Genomic DNA, 21,907 nt, shown 5'->3' with positions numbered 1-21,907 from the left:
AGGTTTCCTCTCCTGCAGTTCTTCCTCTGAATGTGGGTAGCGTTCTTTACCATAAATCCCTCAGAGCTGTCCTATGTCATTGCATTGCTGCTGGTACAGAAGTCCATTGCATTCGATTTTACCATAGTATATCAGTCTCCGTGTACAATGTTCTTCTGGCTCTGCTCCTTTTTCTCTGCATCAGTTCCTGGAAGTCTTTCCAGTTCACCTGGAACTTCTCCAGTTTATTATTCCTTTTAGCACAATAGTATTCCATCACCAGCATATAGCACAATTTGTTCAGCCATTCCCCAATTGAAGGACATACTCTCCTTTTCCAGTTTTTTGCCACCACAAAAAGCACAGCTATAAATATTTTCGTACAAGAATGTTTATTTATGATCTCTTTGGGGTACGAACCCAACAATGGTATGGCTGGATCAAAGGGCAGGCATTTTTTTATATCCCTTTGAGCATAGTTCCAAATTGCCAGCCAGAATGGTTGGATCAGTTCACAACTCCACCAGCAATGCATTAAAAGCAGTGACTTTTTGCTTTTCTTCGTATCTACAGCATATAGCACAGTGCAAGACATTGTAGGCACTTAATAAGTGATTGTTGACTTGCCTAGACTTGGCCTTTTACATTGGAGCTTATCAGAGTTCTCTTTTGCTTCTCAGCCTTGAGTTATATATTTTCCAACATATATTTCATTATCCTAAAAGTTGACGAATATTAAAATATATATTGATTTAATTTGGAGACATTTACTGAATTCTTCATGACAGTTCTCTGCCTCCTCATCCTTTTCAACCAATAATTAGGCAGCAACTACAGTTATCTTCATGGTGCTTTTTTTTAACAAATGTTATCATAAACATTCAAACACAATATGACTGAAGGTCCCATGAAATGATGCTTCTTTTTAGTTTCCTTTGTAAGCATAATAAAATGAACTCAGCCACTTCCTTTATTGTTCTCCTCAAGTAGAATGTTTGAGCCAGACTGCTTTGCTGCATCTTTGTCTTGTATATTGGTTTTATTTGTAGCAAAAATGTCAAGCTTGACATCACTCAGTTCATTTAGTAGTATATACATGCTGGTCATTAGGAAAAGCTTTTACTTTCATGGGGCCAGCAGTTAAATTAACATTGAAAATAAATGAGATTCTTAGCCTATATTTTCATACTCTTTTGTTAGCATTTTTGCTGAAGTAGAAAAGAAAAGTCTAGTTTATATTTTTTCTTTGTTTCATATGTCAGCATAACCAATGAATTTATCATCTAGTAGTCATTCAGTTTGTGGTGACACACCATACTTGACTTGTCTGGTCCCTAGAAAATGCAAACTTTCTTTCATTGGGAATTAGCTCAAAGACCTTTCAGCATGGTAGAATCTCTCAGAGGTATGCTCTTCTGGCATACCATTCAAGAACCAGGGCCACCTCTGTGCCAAATTGAGGCATCAGATGAGATATTTGTGGAGAATTTTGTGGAACACAGAGCTAAAAATTCCAATCCCAATTTGAACACCTAACAATGGAACTAAGCAGGTGTCTGCCCAGACTGAAATTAGCAAGTACTTGTTAGTACTTCTCTCCAGGAACTTGAACCCAGTTATCAACCAAGAACTGGAACAAACCCCACTATTTGCAAAATCATAAGCTGAACTGAGTCTACAAATAGGGAAAGTCCTAATGCAAGGTAGTAACTTCTTAATGATTCAAAAGTTTCTCTTTTTTTCTCTTTTTTGTCATTTTGTCATTTTCTTTTAGTCTTTCCTTTCTTTCTTCCTCTCCTTGTGTTTCTCTTCTTTTCTGCTAATTTCTTTATAAAGAAAGAACCATTGGCTTAGAGACTTTCTTTGGTGACTAATTTACTGGGTGAGTTGCTTCATCTCACTGTCCTACCAATTTCCTATTTTAACACAGAAGTAATTGTCATTGCCCTGCCTATCATAAGGTAGCCAGAGACTCAAATAAGGTAATAGATATGGAAATACTTTACAAAACATATACTACCCCTGAATTTCAGAGTTGAAAGGAATTTCAAAGAACATATAGTACAACCCACAGTTGCGATAATGGATGACCTTTATATAGCACTTGAAGGTTTATGCAGTATTTCATATACATTCTCATTCAAAACTCGGAGAAATCATGTGAGGAAGGAGGAAACTGAGTCTTAGAGAGGTTATGTGTGTTTATCTATGGTCACACAGATATTTAGTGTCAAAGGCAGGTTATGAAATTATGTCATTCTAACTTCAAGTCTCCCACAGTCTGTCTGCTATGCAGAAATTCTCTACAAAATCTATAAAAAGTAGTCATCCAACCTCTGATTAAAGACTGTTTATGAAGGCTATGCATTATTTCCCAATGAAGTCCATTCAGTCTAGAGAGAAATAATTGCCAGGAAATTTTCACTCATGTAAAGCTAAAATATTGTTATCTACAAATTCCAGTCATTCTGGACACTGTGGATGGACTTATAATTTTTATTCATGACTGCTTCCCCAGCTGAAATTCTTCATCCCTTCACCAGGCCAAACTTTATCCACTGAGTATTTAAGTACCTATCATGTACAAGGCCCAATTTTAGGGACTTTGAATAGAAAAACAAAAATTGAAGTAGGTTTTGTCTTCAATGAGTTACTATTCTATTGAGAGGGTTCAAAATACATAAAAAATTACTTCTGGAGGGAGGGAAAAGTTTGGATAAAAAATAGCTTTTTAACAATAGAATGGTTTTTCTAGAGGGCACAAAGGATGGATCAGGTTGAATGGGATGGAGATATGAGTGACAGATCTTATGTGGGAGGATAGAGCAAAGAATGATTTTCAAGGAAGGGAGCTTCTGCCTAAGCAGCCCAAAACTTAAAATCATAGAGACTCTGAGTGGCTTCATATGGTAATATTTTGTTATACCTTTCATAAAAGGCAATATTGATTTAATTGCCAATCTTTGAGTAAGATGAGTACAATGTGCACTCAAAGGAAGGCATAAAATAAGTTATAGGTCCTCCCTGATGTTCAAATCAGTGGTTGATAGAGTTCTGGGGCCTGGCTGATTATATAAAAGCTGGACTTCCCTAGGTAATCTTAACTTTGCATTTTGTGCATTTGAGGATGGAGGTGGCTAGGAAATGAAGATAGTCTTGTACCAAGTACACATTTAGTAATTTCATGAAATATTGGTTTGGCCATCCTTTTTATCCACATTCATGAAAATGTAGACTGAATTGTATCATTATATATTTAGAGATTTTCTTAGAACAACTCCAAGTGAGGGCAAGGAAACTGAGAAAGTTATCCTAAGGAGTTCAGTCTTTGGGATTATATTAAGGATTTTTTTAGAGGGAGGATAGCACAAGGATGAGATATTACATGACAAAATTGCACTAGAAACAAGATAGACAAGGGGGATGGGACCCAAAGTAGTATGGTATGTTGATAGGTATATTAATAAAGAGTGAAAAACAATATAGGCAGAAGAAAAACAATTTGATCAATAGTGTATACTGAAGATCACAAAAAACCAGAAATACCAAAAAAATGATTTTTAAAAATGAATTAAAGGAATAGAATGGAAACAGGAAGAAGTGATGATGGGGAATTTTAATTATCCAGATACCTGCTGATGTTTTCTCCCTACCTCAAGCTGAGCAGTAAATTATTTCTTGTCTCATAGTAATAATATTTTTATTCTTATAAAGATATAGGAACCAAAAGAGGGATATTATATTCTGGATCAAATTTTTACCAATAATAATATACTGATGTCAAAAACAAAAATTATAGAAATTGTGCAGGGAAATCATCATTTCATTTTAAAATCCATAATAATGAAGGAAAGTAGAGTCATCCACACAGAATGACATGGACCTGAGATTTTGGAAAAAAGCAGATTTCAAAGGATTTAAAGAAATGATGAATAACATACAAGAAACTAAAATTATAAAGATAAGGTCAGCCTGGGGAATATGGGACTCTCTCAGGAATGAAATTCTAAAGATACAAACAAAAACAAGTTTAATTATGAGGAAAAGGTAGAGTTGTCTAAAGAGAACAACATGGATGCCCAGGGAGCTCATCAACCAATTTAGATTTGCACAAGACTCATACAAAAGATGGGAAGTAAGAGCACGTAATGGAGCATGACATAGTTCAGTAAGAAGAGTACTGAGGAGGTAATCTAAGGACAAAGAAGAAGGCTTTTTCTAGTTTTATTGGAGAAGATGATCAAAGAAGGAATAGGGCTGCTGCTTGGGGCAGATGGCAGAATGATAATGGGTGATAGAGAGAAGGTAAAACAATTAAATTTTTATTTTACATCTATTTTCTCTGCAAGGGAGAAAGATCTTAAGACTAGAAAGAAGAGAACAACAATGGCTAACAGGGAACTGAAATCCAAGATAGGGCAAAGATATAATAAAAACACCTAGGTAATCTTGATGCGTTCAAGTCCCTTTGCCCAGATGACCTATATCTTTGAGTACTGAAAGAGGGCATGGACAACAGGAAAGATGTCATAGGTCAAAAGAAGGGCCAGTATTGTCCCAATTTAAAAAAAAACAGAAATATAACAGATTCTATAAACTACAGGCCTATGGTTTTAACTTCAAGTCTTAGCAAAATGTTAGAACTTTTTCTTAAAGGTTGACTCATGAATATCTACAAAAGGAAGTGGCTTCATCGGGAAGAGGTCTTTCCAAACTGACCTCATGCCCTTTTTTTCACAAGGTTTCTAGACTAGTAGAATGGAAGGCTGTAGTAGAAATAGTATTTCAGTAAAGCATTTAACACAGTTTTATTTTTGTGTTATTATTGTAGAAATGATGGAGACATGGGCAATAAAATATACTTAGAAGGATTTGTAATTTGTTGAATTGCTGGACCCAAATAGCAATTGCTCAGTATCATCTTGGAAACAGGTCTCTAGTGGAGTTGCCCAGGGATCTGTGCTTTTTAACATCATTGTTAATGTTTTGGATGATAGTTTAGATAGCATGCTTATCAAATTTTCAGATCACACAAATTTAGGAAGCATAACTAACTCACTGGATGACAGTTAGGATGTAAAGAGGTCTTGACAGGCTAAATTAATGGGGCACATCTAATAATATGGAAATAAATAGGGATAAATTTAGTGGAAGTATGATGGTGCAATAAATAGAGCAGTAGATCCAAAGTCAGGAAAATGTGATTTCAAACCTGGTCTCACATACTAGGTGTGTGACACTGGATGAGATACTTACCTCTTGTCTACTTCAATTTCCTCATATGTAGAATGGAGAAAATAATAGTGTCTCCCACCTAGGATTGTTCTAAGGATTAAATTATATATTTATATAGCACTTTGCAAACCTTAAAGTAATGTATAAGTGCAAGCTATTATTGTTAAAATCTTAAACGGGTTAAAAAATCAACTTCACAAGTATAAAATGGAGGAAATATGTCTAGACAACAATTCATCTAAGAAAGAAATAATGGTTTAATGGACTATGTCTTCAATATGAATTAACAGTATGCTTCAACTGGCAACAAGCTTCTGCTGTCTTTGGCTAAATTAAGGGAGGTTTAGTGCCAATGACTCAAGAAGCAATATTCCTGTTGCAATTTGCTCTGGTCAAAACATGCCTGGAACGTTAGGTTCAGTTCTGGATGATACATGTCAGACAGGACTTTGGTAAGCTGGAGAGTGATAGTATAGAGGTCAATCAACATAGTTAAGGAACTTGATTGCATCCTTGTCATTTGATAATTAATTGAAAACCTTTCAGATATTTAGTGGGAGGGAAAGGAAATTTAGGTGGAGCATGATAGTTAGCTCATAATTAACTCCTTAGCCAAATGGAACAGGAATAAGACTATCTGGCCACATAAGGAAAAAATGGGACTTAAGAATAAAAGTTAGAAGGAGATAAATTTAGAACTAATATAAAGAAAGCTGGTACCATTCTGCAAATAATGTCTCTCATATCAGAGGAATTGGGTTCATAGTCCAACTTGGATGCTTCCTGTAAAAGTGATCTTTGACAAGAACCTCACTGGTCATAAATCTCCTCCTTTATAAAATGAGGGGTTAAACTAGATGTCTTCTTAGATGTCTTTCAGCTCTAAATATATGAAACTTCATATGAAAACCTGCATAAAAATTAAATGTATCCAAAAGTGTAAAGGGATGCTTTACAAGGCAATTGACTCATCCTTACTAGAAGTCTTCAAGTAAATGTTGCATAATGACTTGTCATATGGGCTATAAATGGAGTCTTTCCTAAGGTGAATGAAGTAACATCCAAATATTCTACAATACATACTCAAACTTAATATTCCATATGGTTATAACTCTAGAAGTAGAGGACTTATTGTGCAACATCTTGCCCTCCTCCATGTCTTAAGCAAGTGTCACCCAAACTTTGTTTCATCTATCAAAATGAAAAGGAATTCAAAATCTCATAAATCAAACTTATCCAATTTTGTTTCTGTTTTAGTTGCTCAAAATGTCTTGCAAAGGATCATAATAAAGGACTTAGAGATGAAAGGTACCTTAAAGATGATTCCTTCATTTTATAGATAAGTATAGTCAAGAAAAACAAATCAATACATTAAGCATTCTGACAAATGTGTGTACACGTAGTTCATTACCTTTATGTGAAGCAGCAAGAGGAATGTTTTACCATGAGTCCTTTGAAGTCATAATTGGAACTTTTGACAGTCCATCTTAGAATTGAGACTTAATTACCAGTAAATTTTCTGCTTCCTTTGGAGAAAGGGAAATGATAGATTATATTTACTCCTATTTGATTTTAAGTCAGTGATTTGGCATGGAATATGCTTGGTTGGATACCAAATCAGTTTTTGGAGGGCCTATCAGTGTACATTCAGGATGAATTAGTCTAGATGAATAAGATTATCTATCTACTCAGACTCATCAAATTGTACACAAGAAATTCTACTTTCTCATAATTTATAAGTTACATTGCACCCCTATCTAAGCCAATCGACTTGGACCAAATTATATGACAGGTATATGTGAGTATAATTCAAGATCTAAAATGTTCATCCTATCTTGGCCACTTAGGAATAGAGTATAATTTCTTATCCATCTATGTGCTAATCATTTGACTAACTGCTTACAGGGATAAGGATGGTAAGATACTCCTCATATTGCCTATCCTTGGATCATTTTTCATAATATTTCATAACAATTTCCAGCATTTATGAACATCTAAATAGGACTAAAGAAGTTCAAAACTTAATAAGACAGCACTGAGGTTTAAAAAAAGATGAGCAAAAGGACAAGGGGACAAGGAATTGAAGTGTAGAAAATAATATTAATCTGAAATAATTTAGTATAAGATCAAATGTTCAAAATAAGGATATGAAATCATTAACAGATAGAATTATTGGTTGAGGAGGTACAATATTTATGGGAGATAATAAAATCAGTTTTATGACCATCAATATATAGCTGAGGTGAAAGTATAACTAATAGGAGTTGAAGAAAGATGAAGGTAATCAGTAGATTAAATGAAATTTCCAAATACGAAAGTAGAGGTGGTAAAGTCAAGAAATAATGAGTAATGAAATCAACTCTGAAAAAGAAGAGCAAATTAACTGGAGTCCATCTAGTACATAGCTGGAGGCAGCTAAATGACTCATTAGCTAGACCACTGGGCCTGGAATCAAGAAAACCTGAGTTCAAATCCAGTCTCAGACACTTAGCAATTGACCTGGGCAAGTCACTTAACTTGTTTGCCTTAATCCACTTGAGAAAGAAATAACAAACAACTCCAGTATATTTACCACAAGAAACCTATGGACAACATTAAATTAATTTTTATTTTTAAGTATTTTTCCATCTTTATGTGATTCGTTTTCTTTCCCTCCCTTTTTCCCTCCCCCATCCCAGAGCCAACAGGCAATTCCAGTGGGTTGTACAAATGTTATCACTTAGAAAGAAAACTAGCCACATTCAGAGAAAGAACTGTGGGAGGAGAAACACAGAAGAAAAACAACTGCTTGAATACGTGGGCTGTTCAGGATATTACCAGGGATGTAGACACTAAACGATAACTAGTCCAACTATCAATAATATGGAATTAGGTCTTGATCAATGATATGTGTAAAACCCAGTGAAATTGTGCATTGGCTAAGGGGAGTTAGGGAGGCTTAGGGGAGAGGGAAATAAATGAAATATGTAACTATGGGAAAAAATTCAAAATTAAAATTAAAATATAAAAATTTAAAAAAATTTAAAAAAACAAATGTTATCACTTGATACCTATTTCCATGTTATTCATTTTTGATATAGAGCAATCTCTTAAAGCCTAAACTATGGACAGCATTAGAGTGCTATGATCATTGAGGTCACAAAAAGCCAGACATGAATGAACAACTAAAACAAGGGAGCACTTAAGTGATGATTTCTCATCATTAAAAAAACAAAAACCTCCCAACGGGGAAAAATAAGCTCAAAACAGAGAAAGAAAACTAAAGACATATATAATTAATGAATATTAACAGATAACTTTAAAATGTATTAGCAAAATGAATATAACAACCATATGAAATGATTATACACCATTATCAGGTTTATATCAGAGGCGTAGGATTGCTCAATATAAGGAAAACTCTAAATGTAATAAGCCATGTTAATAAAAACAATATGAATCATATCGTGAGATTGTTAAATGGAGTAAAGGCTTTTAACAAAATACAATACAATTTTTTTCTGTTTCAAACAGTAAAAAGCATAGGACTAAATAAACTTTTCCTTAATATGGTAAATAGTATCTAGTCATTCAAAGAGCCAGCATTAAATGTAAATGCCTTAAGTTAGACACCTTCCCAATAAGATCATGGGTAAATTATGGCAATCCAGTATTGCTAAACAAATGTATATGCATATATAAACATATTTAGATAAGAAATGAGGGAATACACATGGACAAAGAGAATGCAAAGCTTTCCTTTTTTGTAAATGATCTGATTAAGTAATCCTAGAGAATCAACTAAAAAAATTGAAACAATTAACTTCAGTAAATTAAATTAGCAGAATATAAAATAAACCCACACAAATCATAGGCCTTTCAGTATATTACCAACAAAGTTAATCATGGAGAAGTAGAGAAATCCCATTTAAAATAATTCAAAGGTATTAAAATGTTTGAAATTCTACCTACTTAAAAAGAAGTTATATGAACTCAAATACAAAACATTCTTCATGGACATAAAGATCTGAAAAATTGGAGAGAGATTAATTGCTCAGTATTAGGCCAATGTAATAAAACTTACAATATTATATAAATTAATTCACAAATTTAATATCTTTAAAGCCAAATTACCAATAAATTATAGACCTAGAAAAATAACCAATAGCAATTATTGCCAAAACTCAGGATTCAGTTAAGAGTAAATGCAATTATTGTTTCCTAGGCAAAAGACAGAAATTAAGAGATGTGAGGAGGAGGAATAATTCAGTCCTGGTCTATATCTAGGTTTGCTGGTCAGGCAGACTAATAGAAATACCTGAGAAGCAAGCAGGAGTTTGCATGGGATAAAATCTCCCCTATTTGTAGAAAGCTGACATATAATTAATCTATAAATTCTCTAATCCTTATTTAGATTAGTTATATCCCAACACCTATCTCCAATGCTGATTTTACTTTCTCTCCTTGGAGGGAAGCAATGCCTGATAGCACTTTCCCAGTCATCAATGGAATGAAGCATGGCTGTATGCTTGCTCCCATGCTTTTTAGCATGATATTTTCAGCAAAGTTATCAGACACCTTTAATGTTCATGAACACAACATCAAGGTCAGCTACCACACTGATGGTTAATTTTTAACTCGAAAAGTCTACAAGCTAAATCTAAAGAGGAGGGAAAGTTATGGTATGACTTTTTGTTCATGATGATTATGTACTCAATGCAGCCTCTGAGACTGAGATGGAAGAGAGCATGTTTTGATTCTCTGATGGCTATGCTCATTTTGGCCTGAAACCAAGAAAACAGAGGTTCTACATCAGCCAGCACCATACCATCCATACATGGCATCACTGGTTATGGCAAATAGAGAAATTTTGAATGCTGTTAGTAAATTCATTTACCTTGACAGAAATATCTGAAGAGGTAAATACACACATTGCCAGAGCTAACCCAGTTTGAGAGACTCTAAAGGAAAATGTAGGAGAGAAAAGGTATCGGGCTACCTACAAAACTGAAAGTCTACAGAGCCATCAGGCTGACCTCATTGTTGTATGCCTGTGAAACTTGGACACTATACCAGTGTCACAGCAGAAAATTGAATGGCTCCCATTCGAATTGTCTTAGGAAGATTCTGAATATCACCTGGAAAGATAAAGTAGCAGACACTGGGGTCATTTTTCACCAGACATTAAAACTCTACTGCAAAGAGTACAACTCTCATGAACTGGCTACATTGTTCAAATGACAAATACATGTTTCCCTGACAGATTATTTTATGGAGAACTCACACAAGACAAGTGCTCATACACTGGTCAGAAGAAGCAATACAAGGACACTCTAAGATCTCTGAAGAATTTAAGTAAATTACTAGATGAAAGGGATATTGACACAGGACTGTCAAGAATGGAGCATCTACATCAAAAAGTACTCTACGAGCAGAACAGAATTGCAATAGCTCAAAAAGAAATGTGAGGTGTGAAAATTTAAAGGTATGTCCATTTGAAATGTTGATATGGGCTATCTCCTCCCAATCTGTGGTAGAGCTTTGCAAACTCATATTGGTCAGATCAGCCAAAGTAACATACAGCATACATTGTCCTCAACATGATAATGTTATTTTGATCCTCTTTTGAGGATCAAAAATAAAAAAATAAAAAATTCACATTTGAAGGACAATGAAAAAACCCAATTTATAAATCCAGTTAGTGGCAAACAATTATTAGAATACAGTATGTCAGATTGTCAATCCTGTGTTCACAAAATCAGAATGCTTACCAATCAGATAATTCAAGGTTTTCCCAACTTCTGGTTATGTGTTCTGTTCTAGGAGACTAGAGGCATATCTAAGAAAGAAAAGATATGGGCTTCCAGGTTAAGATGGTGGCAGAGTAAAAAACAGCTGCTTATCCTCTCCTAACAGAAACAGAAACAGGACCCCTCAAGAAGACATAAAAACAAATCCAGATGAACAAAGGGACCCCACAACAGGGCGCAGCATTGAAAGTATGTTGAATCAGAGCATTTCCATGCTATAAAGGGGCAAAACAGCTCTCACTAAAATGCGAGTTGAACAACCGCCTTATCCCCCCACACACCACCTACAGTGCCAAAGCCAGGGCAAAAGAGTTAGAGCGAGTTTGGGGCACCCATTAAGTCATTGGCAGCTCAACAGGGCCTGTTCCTGAGAGCAGCAAGACGTAAGAGTCCCAAGAGGATAAAGAATGCATGGACTTTGAACACAGACCCTGAACACAGGCGTGGACACGGATCCTGAGCTCAAGCGCAGACCTTGAATGGGGACCCAGCACAGAGGGGTGCACAACTGTGGAGGCAGTGCCCTGAGACTGTTCAAGGAGCTTCAGGCAGAGGAACAAGCAAGGGGACCAAAAGGAGGTTTGACCCTGAGAACAACTAGACCTGAGACCTCAGGACCCTAAAGAGTACAGACAGACCCTGGGCATGAGGATAAAGATGAGAGGGCACTAGGCTAAAAATGGCAAGCCATCCACAGAAACCCCAGAAGAGAAAGATCGAGAAGAAACCTTTAACAATCGACAACACAGAAAAAAAAAATCCAGACAACAGAGAAAATAGCAGAGGAGAATGAATAAGTAAACATATCCAAACCTTCCAAAAAAAATGAAAACTGGTCACAAGGGTCTTGAAGAGTTCAAATATAAGATTATGAGAAAGATGGAAGAGATTGGGCAATAAAATAACAGTTTAAAAGGCAGAATTTCGCAAGTGGAAAGTGAGGCAAACAAATTGAAGACCAGAAATGACCATATTGAAAAGGGAAACAAGTCTCTAAAGGCTAGAATTGGGCAAGTCAAAAAAGATGCCCCCAAATCAAAAGAATTGATAAGCAAATTGGAGACCAAAATCAAACAGCTGGAAAACAGGATAGACCAAATTGAAAAGGAAAATCAAACCATTATAGGAGAAAACCAGTCTCTAAAGGAAAAATTGGGCAAATAGAAGCCAATGATCTCTCAAGACAGCAAGAACAAATAAAACAAATAAAATAGAAGGAAACATGAAATATCTCACTGAGAAATTGACAAATCAAGAAAACAGGTCTAGAAGAGACAATTTGAGAATCATTGGTCTTCCTGAAAAAGCAGAAATTAATAGAAATTTGGACTCCATACTAAAAGAAATTATTCAGCAAAACTGTCCTGAAGTTCTACAACAAGAGGGCAATATAGACATTGAAAGGAACCATAGATCACCCTCTACACTAAACCCTGAAAAGACAACACCCAGGAATATAATAGCCAAATTCAAGAGCTTCCAAGTAAAAGACAAAAATTTACAAGAAGCCAGAAAGAGACAATTCAGATATCAAGGAGCAACAATCAGGATCACATAGGATCTGGAAGCCTCCACACTAAAAGCCCACAAGGCTTGGAAGATGACATTCAGAAAGGAAAGAGAACTGGGTTTACAACCAAGGATCACTTACCCATCAAAACTGACTATATACTTCCAAGGGAAAGTTTGGGCATTCAACAAGATAGAAGATTTCCAAGTATTTGCACAGAAAAGACCAGGACTAAATGGGAAGTTCAATATTCAACTACAAAAATCAAGAGAAACATGAAAAGGTAAATAAGAAAAAGAAGGGAAAGTAAGAAAACTCATATTTTTAAAATTTGCCTCTTTAAGGGCTTCAATAAGATCTAATTATTTGTATTCCTATGTGGAGAAATGTTATGTATAATTCTTTGTAGTGAACGCTATTCACTATTATAGTATTCACTAATATAGTAATTAGAATAATTATTCATAGAGAGAAGTTGGAACACTAAATGGTCTAAGATGATATGAGGGTGGGAAAGAGGGGCATGAATAGTAGAGGCCACCAAGAGAAACTTGAATAAATAAGAAAAATAGGATATTCTATTCCACACAAAGAGGGCATGGAAGGAGAAGGGATGAATACTATTATAAGAAGGAGAGCAAGAGAGCATTAAGAGATAATATATAAAACTTATTCTCAGTGTAATTAACCCTGAGAGGGAAGAGTAGCTATATCCATTGGTGTATAATACTCTATCTAACCGTACTGAGAAAGTCAGAAGGGATAAACCAAGGGGAGCAGGGGAGTGGGGCGGTCAAAAAAGGGAGGGGAGGAGAAGGGGGAAAGAATTCATTAGGCCTTAAAAATAAAAAGAGGTGAATAATAAGGGAGGAGGTAGAAAGGGAAGTAAATCAAGAAGAGGGGACAAGGGTTACTAGCTTAAAGCAAACCACTGGTTTAAAAGAAAATAATTTAAGAAGAAGGGGGAGAACTAGGAGAGAATACCAAAATGTTGGGGAATACACAACTGATAATTATAACTCTGAATGTAAATGGGATGAACTCGCCCATAAAACAGAAGCAAATAGCAGAGTGGATTAGAAACCAAAATCCTACCATATGTTGTCTACAAGAAACACAGATGAGGTAGGTGGACATACACAGGATTAAAGTAAAGGGCTTGAGCAAAATCTTTAGGGCTTAAAATAAGAAAAAGAAGGCAGGAGTGGCAATCATGATTTCTGACAAATCCAAAGTAAAAATAGATACGATTAAAAAAGACAGGGAAGGTAATTACATCCTGATAAAAGGCAGTATAGACAATGAGGAAATAACAGTGGTCAATATGTATGCACCAGATGACATCGCATCCAAATTCCTAAAGGAGAAACTGGCAGATCTCAAGAAGGAAATAGATAGTAACACCATCCTAGTGGGAGATCTAAATATTCCTCCTTCAGATCTACATAAATCAAAACAAAAAAAAAAATAAAAAAAGATAAGAGAGGTGAATGAAGTCCTAGAAAAATTAGCTTTAATAGATATGTGGAGAAAAATAAATGGGTCCAAAAAGGAATACACCTTCTTTTCAGCTACACATGGTACATTCACAAAGATTGACCATGTAATAGGGTGTAGAAACATTGAAAACAAATGCAAAAGAGCAGAAATAATAAATTTAACCTTCCCAGATCATAATGCAATAAAAATAATAATTAGGAAGGGGACTTAGACAGGCAAATCAAAAAGCAATTGGAAATAAAATAATATGATTCTCTAAAACCAGCTAGTCAAAGAAGAAATCAAAGAAACAATCAACAATTTCATTGAAGAGAATGACAATGATGATGAGACCTCCTAACAAATTCTGTGGGATGCAGCCAAGGCAGTACTCAGGAGGAAATTTATATCCTTGAGTGCATATATTAACAAATTAGGGAGGGCAGAGGTTTATGAATTGGGAATGCAACTTAAAAGACTAGAAAGCAAGCAAATTAAAAATCCCCAGATAAAAACTAAATTAGAAATACTAAAAATCAAAGGAGAAATTAATAAAATCAGAAGTAAAAAAAACTATTGAATTAATAAATGAGACTAGAAGCTTGTATTTTGAAAAAAACAGATAAGATAAACAAAGTACTCATCAATTTAATAAAAAAAGGAAAGAAGAAAACTAAATTGACAGTATCAAAGATTAAAAGGGAGACCTCACCTCTAATGAAGGGGAAATTCAGGCAATCATTAAAAACTATTTTGCCCAATTATATGGCAATAAATATAGCAATCTAGGAGATATGGGTGAATATTTACAAAAATACAAATTGCCTAGATTAACAACAGAAGAATACCTAAATAATCCCACATCAGAAAAAATAAATTGAACAAGCCATCAAAGAACTCCCTAAAAAAAATCGCCAGGGCCTGATGGATTCACAAGTGAAGTCTATCAGACATGCAAAGACTAACTAATTCCAATACTATACAAATTATTTGATATATTAAGCAAAGAAGAAGTCCTACCAAATTCTTTTTACAACACAAATATTGTACTGATTCCAAAGCCAGATAGATCAAAAACAGAGAAAGAAAACTACAGACCCATCTCCCTAATGAACAAAAATGCAAAAATCTTAAATAGAATACTAGCAAAGAGACTCCAGCAAGTGACCAAGAGGATCATCCACCATGACCAGGTGGGATTTATACCAGGAATGCAAGGATGGTTCAACATTAGGAAAACCATCCACATAATTGACCATATCAACAATCTAACAAACAAAAATATCATGATTATCTCAATAAATGCCAAAAAAGCCTTTGATAAAATATAGCACCCATTCTTATTGAAAACACTGGAAAGTATAATAATAGAAGGACCTTTCCTAAAAATAATAAACAGTATATACCTAAAACCATCAACAAGCATAATATGCAATGGGGATACATTAGAATTGGAAATAAATAAATTGGAAATATATAATATATAATATAATATAAAAATAGATAAATTGGAAAGGAGCCTTTCCAATAAGATCAGGAGTGAAACAAGGATGTCCATTATCACCTCTATTATTTAACATTATACTAGAAACACTAGCAGTAGCAATTAGAAAAGAAAAAGAAATTGAAGGTATCAAAATAGGCAATGAGGAGACTAAGCTATCACTCTTTGCAAATGTCACGATGGTATACTTTAAAAATCCTAGAGAAACAGCTAAGAAGCTGGTAGAAATCATCAAAAACTTTAGCAAAGTTGCAGGATACAAAAATAAATGCACATAAATCATCAGCATTTCTATATATTTACAACATATTACATCACAACAGCAAGAGGTAGAAAGAAAAACACGTTTTAAAATCACCCTAGACAATATAAAATATTTAGGAATCTATCTACCAAAACAAACACAGGAATCATACGAAAACAACTACAAAATACTTTACAAACAATTAAAACTAGATCTAAACAGTTTTAAAAACATTGATTGCTAATGGGTAGGATGAGCTAACATAATAAAAATGACCATTCTACCCAAATTAATTTACCTATTTAGTGCCATACCTATCAAACTTCCAAAAACCTTTTTAACTGAATTAGAAAAAACTATAACAATGTTCACTTGGAATAACAAAAGATCAAGAATATCAAGAGAAATAATGAAAAAAAAATGTGAAGGAAGGGGGCCTAGCAGTACCAGATATTAAACTGTACTATAAAGCAGCAGTCATCAAAACGGTATGGTAATGGCTAAGAGACAGAAGGGAGGATCAGTGGAATAGACTTGGGGTAAGTGACATCAGCAAGATAGTATATGATAAACCCCAAAAGCCCAACTTTTGGGACAAAAATCCTCTATTTGACAAAAACTGCTGGGAAATTTGGAAAACACTATGGGAGAGATTAGGTTTAGATCAACATCTCACACCCTACACCAAGATAAATTCAGAATGGGTGAATGACTTAAATAGAAAGAGGGAAGCTATAAATAAGTTAAGTGAACACAGAATAGTCAGATCTCTGGAAAAGGAAAGATTTTAAAACCAAGCAAGACTTAGAGAAAATCACAAAATGTAAAATAAATGATTTTGATTATATTAAATTAAAAAGCTTTTGTAGGAACAAAAACAATGCAACCAAAATCAGAAAGGAAACAGCAAATTGGGAAAAAAGTCTTTATAACAGAAAACTCTGACAGGGGTCTAATAATTCAAATATACAAGGAGTTAAATCAATTGTATAAAAAAATCAAGCCATTCCCCAATTGACAAAGGGGCAAGGGACATGAATAGGCAATTTTCAGATAAAGAAATAAAGAAGCACATGAGAAAGTGGTCTAAATCTCTAATAATTAGAGAAGTGCAAATTAAAACAACTCTGAGGTATCACCTACACCTAACAGATTGGCTAAAATGAGAGAAGGGGAGAGTAATGAATGTTGGAGGGGATGTGGCAAAATTGGGACATTAATGCATTTCTGGTGGAGTTGTGAACTGATCCAACCATTCTGGATGGCAATTTGGAATTATGCTCAAAGGGTTATAAAAGAATATCTGCCCTTTGATCCAGCCATTACATTGTTGGGTTTGTACCCCAAAGAGATCATAGATAAACAGACCTGTATGAAAATATTTATAGTTGCGCTTTTTGTGGTGGCAAAAAACTGGAAAATGAGGGTATGCCCTTCAGTTGGGGAATGGCTGAACAAATTGTGGTATATGCTGGTAATAGAATACCATTGAGCTTAAAGGAATAATAAACTGGAGGAATTACATGTGAACTGGAAAAACCTCCAGGAATTGATGCAGAGCAAAAGGAGCAAAGCCAAAAGAACATTGTACACATAGACTAATACACTTTGGTAAAATAGAATGTAATGGAGTTCTGTACTGGCAACAAAGCAATGACAGAGGACAATTCTGAAGGATTTATGGAAAAGAACGGTACCCACATTGAGAGGAAGAACTGCAGGAGTGGAAACACAGAAGAAAAGCAACTGCTTGAACACATGGGTTGAGGAGGACATGATTGGGGATGTAGACTGTCAGGACCACCCCAGCACAACTATCAATAATATAGAAATATATCTTGATCAATGACACAAGTTAAAACCAGTGGAAATGCATAGCAGCTATGGGGGAAGGGAGGTCAGGTGGTGAAGGGGAAAGTAAGAGCATGAACCATGTTAACTTTTCTAAAAAATAAATACTATTAAATGTTAAAAAAATTAATAAAAGAAAGAAAAACATGGTCATTGACTTTTAAGGGTTTAAAATCTTATTGATCTCAGTGTATTTAATCAAATATTAAAATAAATGGTATGAGCAGAGTTTATTTGGAGTCAAGAGGAGGGAGATATGCTTGTTACATAACTGATAAACAGATACCCAGTAAACTGTACTACCGTTGTTTTATAGGCCAAGCCCAGCAATATGTTTTCCTAAGGGAGAACCTTTCTTTCAGTGTTTATTCTCCAAGGAGGGAGCTTTTCATCCTCTTGGGTATGTAATTTATCATATTTATCAACATTGCACATTAGCAGAGAGAAGCTCCCCAAATGGCTCTCATGCTGGCAGCTCATGGATTGTCAGAGATAGAATAAAGAGTCACAGAGTTTCAGGGATTAGAAGAACCCTTCCTTTCTGTAACAGGCCTTTAAATCTCGTGGACCAGGAGTTCTCAAGTGAATAAAGAGGGTAAGGATTTGTGGAAATGGAGAACTGGCCAAAGGGAGTCAGCTGAAAATCAAGAGCTTTTCTATAGATGTTTTTCAGAGAAGAACCTTTTCTGACCTTGAGTCCTAGCAGCCAAATGAAAAGTGGAAGTCAGATGGATTCAACCTCCTGAGCCCAGAGAAAATATTTCAGAAACTCCCCTGAAGTTGGGGCTGTTACAGCAATGGCAGCTGTTCCCTTTCAATTGAATCTTACCATATATCCTTTGACAGACCCCATCTCTCAATCTTCAGGCTTTCTTTTATCTTCCTGTATCAAGTACCAACTATTTTGATTTTGAATAGCCTCCCTTCACTTCCCCTTTCTATGTTCCTTGGAACAAGTTCCTCCCTTCTTCTTCCTTTCACCAAAACAACTTGGTGCGAGTTAGAGACTATCACAGCTATTGTGAATCCTAGAGCACAGAACATAATCTACACAATCTGGAAGGAATATCAGAATGAGTAGGAATCTTAGAATATTGCATGGAATGACTAGAAGTCAGAACATAGAATATTGGGCTGGAAAAGAATTTAAAAATCACCTTGTCCAGTATGATGTGGTGATAAATAACATGCTGAAATGAGTCAGGAAGTTCTGGATTTAAAACCTGCCTGAGAAACTGAATTTGTGATAGTGAGCAAGGCACTTAACTATTTTAAGCCTGAATTTCTTCATCTACGAAACCACAATAATGAGTCCCTATTTCATAAGGTTGTTGTTAGCATCAAGTGAGATCATTTTCCACATAAACTATCTTGCAAAACTTAAAGCACTATGTAAGGGAAGGCTTATAGCATTTCTAAAATGTTGAACCTGAGCCCTGGGGATTTAAAGGGACTTTGAGGACTTGCCCAAGCTAATTATTGTTGGAGCTAAGACCACAGTCCTTTCCTTCATCTAAGCCTAATAAGTCTATTTATTGTATTGAGAGTCAAAGGGAGAACACTCTCATTAATATGAAAGTAAATGTGTCATGTTTCTCTCTGGGACATACTCATTATTTTCAAATATGTAAAGGGATAGGGACTAGTTTTATCCTATGTCTACAGAAGGCAAAACTAAGACCAAAGATAACAATTTCGTGGCTTAGAAAGAAAAGCACTGGATTAGAAATTAGGATATGGGAGTTTTCATCTCTGTTTTAAACTGAACCAGCCATATCATCATATCATCCTGAGTGGAATACTTCTTCTGACTTTGACTCAGTATCTCAATCTGTAATATGATATCTAAAAGGCATTCCCACTGTAAAATTTTATGAGTCTGAGGTCTAGGAAGGTGGATTTTTTCCAGTACAGGAATTTCTAAAGAAGCAAAATTTACCAAGTAGAATTACGCATCAGCTACAGGAGGTGGCGGGGGGTGGGGGGGAGAGGAAGAGAAAGAACATGAATCATGTAACCATGGAAAATTTTTCTAAAAAAGAAAGAAAGAAGAGAAAAATTGGGAAAGAAGCAAGATTTTCCAAAGGCAAAACTGACTGCTGGCAATGTGGTGAGTTCCATGTCTCTGGAAATATTAGAACAGAATCTAAGTAAACATTAATTTTGATTGGCTGATTTCTGAGATCCCTAACAACTTTATGATTCTGTGAAATGGGAGCAAGAACAAAAGACAATAGTGAGGAGTTTGAGATCTAGAGTCATAATTCAAATGCTTAGTCAATAATCAAAGAGAATTGGAAATGTCTGAATTCTGAATGCTATTATCTCCTTTCAACAAAGAGAGAGACCTTCCCCTTATTTTTAACTCCACTGGCCACGATACTTGAACACACTAAGCTAAAAAACTCATTTGGGGTCCTTAGATGAAAGTACTTTCTGGAGAGAGACACAAAATGTCATGTTCCTCCAAACCAAGGGGCCTTTGAAGATTTATTGGTGATGAGTATAAAGGGGAGAAAAGAAATAAAAAGCAGTACAGTTAGAGTAAACAATTATCTTCATTGAAAATACACACGATAGCAATGGATTCCTTTCAAGGTGGCCACTTAAACTCAGGAAGAATCAGCAAGACTGAAGAAAAGGATTGGCTAAAAATATCATATTCATTTTTTTAATCTGTACACCACCTGCTGCTCCATAAGTAATTATTTGTAGTCTAGCAATGAAAAGCAGTTAGATTGTCAGCAGGGAAGGATTCTATTATGCTCCCATCTTCACGCTGAATGTGAAGTTTTACTTGAAGGGGGAAAAAAGCTTACTAGCCAGATGTTTGCTCTAAAGTCTAATGGAGTTCTATCACTTACAGGAAATCATTAATGAAACAAGAAAGTTTTCTCACATGACTTTATAGACAAGAGGCCTTGATGGAAAGGTTGAAGGGTACTGAGCATATTTCCACACTCAATTTGCCATGAATTGTTGAGAGGATGGTTGAATTATAATAGGGAAAGGAGAGGGCTAGCACTTTGCTGCCTTGAATGAGGACCCCAGCATTAGAGAGAGATGCCTCTTTAACAAATACAAAGATTATGTCTTGTACATGCAGAATCTCTGACAAAGTTCTTTTAGCTAGGACCCAGTTCATTCCAGCTCAGCTGTAGTTCCAATCATATGTATTGGACCTTATCTGCAACTCCCAATTACTGCTATTTCTAGACAATAATGAATTTTATTAATAATAATATTTAAATAATAGCTATTATTACTATAACATTTAAATATCTGGAATTACATTTCAACAATTTTCCCCACCAAAGTAGTTGCCTTAAATAAGCTTATCTTTTGACAAAGAATGCATAGTCAATTACAAGGCAAGTACTCTTAACATCTTCTAATATGACTGAGCCTATGAGAATTCATGCTGTAAAGGCACAGCCTTTGAGGAACCAGGCTCAACTTCATCCAAAGATGAAGTCATCAGAGGACAACTTTAGAGGAGGTATTATTGTTTTATTTTGGTTTGAATAGGACAGTTCACTGGAAAAAGGAATTACAATAGTTAATTCCTTTTACAAATGATGCAAGTTGTCACCTGCAACTTTTAGTCACAGAAAATTATTAAGGGAACCAATACATAGTAAATTGATTTGTCCAGGGTCACACATCAAGGATGTGTCAAAGACCTTAGACCCAAAAGTTCTCATCTCTGAAAAAAGTTCTCTAGAGATTATCCTTATGGAGGAAAATAATATTTATGATATATTTCATTTATATAATACTTTATCTACTGTAATTCACATTTTCACAGTACTTTTGAACAAAGTCAATCACTTAATCATTCAATAAATATGCATTTAGCACCTACTCTGTGCCAAGTCCTATGCAGAGAAAAAAGAAAAGCAAAAGATAGTACTAAGAACTCACTATTCAACAAAAACTACAAGGAAAACTAGAAATCATCATGACAGAAATTAGGCATGAATCAATATTTCACATTATAAATCAAGATAAGGGAAAAATGGGGACATGATTTAGACATAAAGGGTGATATCATAACAAACTAGGGAAACATGGAAAATTTTGCCTGTCGAATCTATGCATTAGGGAAGCATTTATGACCAAGTAAAAGATGTGAAGGATTATGGTAGATAAAATTTATAATTTTGATTCCATGAAATTAAAAAGGTTTTGAACAAATGAAATCAGTGCAGTGATTCAAAATTAGAAGGAAATTAAGAAACTGGAGGTAAATGCACAGTAAGTTTCTCTGATAAAGGTCTCATTTCTCAAATATATAGGGAACTGAGCCAAATTCA

The sequence above is a fragment of the Gracilinanus agilis genome, chromosome 2, assembly GCF_016433145.1.
Source record: "Gracilinanus agilis isolate LMUSP501 chromosome 2, AgileGrace, whole genome shotgun sequence".
NCBI lineage: Eukaryota > Metazoa > Chordata > Mammalia > Didelphimorphia > Didelphidae > Gracilinanus > Gracilinanus agilis.
Note: the sequence above shows the minus strand (reverse complement) of the source record.